Raw genomic sequence first — 3,230 nt, 5'->3', positions numbered from 1 at the left:
GGCAAGGCCTTCCTGAGTCGGTCTCCATGGCCTTTTAGTAAAAAGGCAAGGTGGTAGCCATTTATGAGGACCAGTCGCCCAGCGACAGGCGGCTTACTGTCAGGAGTCTCAACTCCACCTCCTCCTCATCCAGATAGTTGATGCAGGTCCACTGTGGCTCAGCATAGTACTCAGTCTAGTCCTGACTGTGCAGTCCCTTTGTACTTTAAACAGAGATGAATCAGATTCCATTTGGTCTGATTACATGTGAGGGAACAAAAGCACTTAGCTCTCACCAGTGCTCCTTTGTTAGAAGGTAGTCTGGCTTCCTGATAATAGTCATAAATCATCCAGTGTTGGCCTTCTCTGCACTCAGGGATGCCAAAGAGCTGCTTAAGTTGTGTGGCAGGTTTGAGGGGGCTATAACCCTCTGAAATTTCTTCACGTTGCCAGCCTCAGCATCAGAGACTTAGTTGCTTTAGAGGAGCATTGGTTACCAGAGTAGTAGAACATGCATGAGAAAGATTGATGTTTACAATTAGGAGAAAGATTTGATTGGTGTAAATGGGAGTAAAATACAAAAAGTAGTAGAAAATTAAAATGCAATAGAGGAAATATAAGAATAGAAAATATAACATAAGTATGTATACGTTGAGTCTCCAACAACTTTCAATTTATTAGGGATAATTTAGCCAATCAGAACTTATGATGTTTTTGTGCATCATTATATTATGGTATATCGAAACTGGGAGATTTTTACTAAGAGAGACATTTATATCAAAAAAGTCTGACACAATTTAGAGTATAATTTTTGTCTAAACTGAGAATATTTGTGTAATATCTATGTAAAATAAAGTTACACTCTTGTCGTATAGGAGCTGTACTGTAACTCTCTGGGTAGATGTCATTGGTAGGTTCAGAGTACAGATCTTCCTCCTCTCTTCCAGCATCAGATGATCAGACACGCCTCCATGGTAATCTGGGGAGATTCCATAAATGACACACCACATAGAATCTGATATAACTACAAAAAACAACAACTTCAACAGTTTCTGAGATACTTAGGAGCACAGGAGTCCAACCTCACCCTGCTTCCTGTATAGAAGTTTCTAGCAAATCTAAACACTGATTATTATCTGAGCATCATAATTAGCTGGGCTAACTTTGTAAACAGTTACCTCTCTAGGCAATCAAATTCTTGCCCCTGAAATAATGTTACAAAAATACATTTGTTTATAAAAGGAGTAGATTAGCCCTGTGGACAATGGTAAGATACTCAAAATATGCAGTCCAAAGTACACCTATTGGGACAGGGACACGCATGGTCTGTTTTGGAAATTGACCTCATTCAGTTTTCTGAGGGACAGGCCGTGAGAAATTTGTCGATGTCACAAGCCTGGTGTTTTCCCGTCTTCCTCAGGCTCTACAGACCTAAAGGGTGATGGATTGGGGAGGCCCCAGTGGGTACGTATCTGGGATATCAAGAGGGTCCTTTCCTGGGATGTTGACTTAGCAGGTGGCATTGGGTGTAGGTGGAGGTGTGTGTTTGGCAACGTGGTCCTCCAAGAAATCAGAGAGGAGGCAACAGGGTCGCAGGCCTCCTGGGTCTGTCTCTCTGTTTGGGTTCCACAGCGGAGCCACATTGACTGTGCGCTGACACTGATGGTACAATAATAGGTGCAGGTGTAGGTGCAGATATAGGCAGACATGGGACACAGGCATGGTGGTTGGTGCCGTGCACGACTACAGGACATGGCAATTCACCATGGACACCTGATGCTGCATGGGTCCCGGTGTGGTCAATAGGGCATGGCCAAGTGGATGTTGGTGTAGCAACAGAAACAGGTACGACGAGTGGTACAGGGTAAATCCATGGGTGTAGATACACCTACCTGTTGATGGAGATGTCTTATTGTAGATTACACATACTACTTCTCAGATATTATACTTATCTTCAGCTCAATTTTTCAATAATTAAATCTATAACCTATGCATCCCAGATCTCTGAATAACGCATAATGTATCGGAACTTACTCAAGAAAAAACTATGCTATATTACACGCAGACAGAGTTAAGCAGTGAATAAAGGTAGCAAAAAGCTACTGGTCTTAGGCCAAAATTTAAAGATCTAAATTCTAGTGAAAAGTGGCTTTCAAAAATAACTTCAAATGTAAGGTCATATATGTTTGTAAGATATACAGTAATACTGTGGAGTAGTCTTGTAAAATGGGATGCCCCAGCATTCGGCAGAGGGCAGTTCAGGAATAATGGTTTGTCCATTATGCGTCACTACTTTTGCCATTCAGTCATACAGAATACTTGAGCACACTTCTTTATGGTGTTCTTTATCACTTATGGATTTTGATACACAACCACAATAATTGTCTCAGACGTACTAAAAATCTCATTTAGCATTACACAGATTAAAAGAAACTCAAGTACAAGCGAAAACGATGGAACCAGCCTTTTATTTTTGCATATTCTTTCGTATATAGTTTAAACTTCACTGCTGAATTAGTATGTAGCACATAGTAAAGTGCCCACAGCTGGCATGGATGAGCTGATGTTGGCTCAACAGGCTTCTATATAGGAAGCAGGATGCCTTAATTTATGGTTGTATCTGGTGTATTGACATAGACTTCTGAACAGGACCAGTGGCGGTTCAGCCCAGTGTGGTGATGTGGCAGTGGAAATGGCATTGGCGCGAGATGGGCATGACAGCAGGATCTGGGCTGGCATCACGGAGGACACTGGCGCCGGGCAGACTGGCATTGAGGCAATGAGGCACCTGACAGAGCGCAGGCAATTTGCTGGCACATTCATCGCAATGAGTCCACTGATCACCATAAGCTGAGACATGGTCCGCAGACGCAGAGTCGCGCGGCCGCCTGCAATGTTTGGATCTGAGATGGACCAATCAAAAAGCACTGCCTGCAGGATGGCACCCTCAATAATGGAAGACAGAGGTGAGAGAGGTTCATATGCACCGTAGAAATGAGTACAGCTATTAATCTCAAATCAGATTCAAAGACAGGATTCAAAGATTTCTTCACAATGTGCATCGCGATACGCAGCCTTCTGCGTATTTTAAATAAATATAGATGACACTTCCAATGCTAATGAATAAGAGGGCTGAAAAGCATTTGTGAGTTCTGCTGAGCTGCACTTTATTCAGTCAGGCATGTTGGCTGCAAAGATCGTGACACCATTGTAATTTTCTAGCTTTAGTTTTATGACTGATTATTTTAGAT

This window comes from Puntigrus tetrazona, chromosome 5 (assembly GCF_018831695.1).
Source record: "Puntigrus tetrazona isolate hp1 chromosome 5, ASM1883169v1, whole genome shotgun sequence".
Classification (NCBI taxonomy): domain Eukaryota; kingdom Metazoa; phylum Chordata; class Actinopteri; order Cypriniformes; family Cyprinidae; genus Puntigrus; species Puntigrus tetrazona.
The sequence above is the reverse complement of the archived record's forward strand: the minus strand, read 5'-3'. Positions refer to the sequence as shown.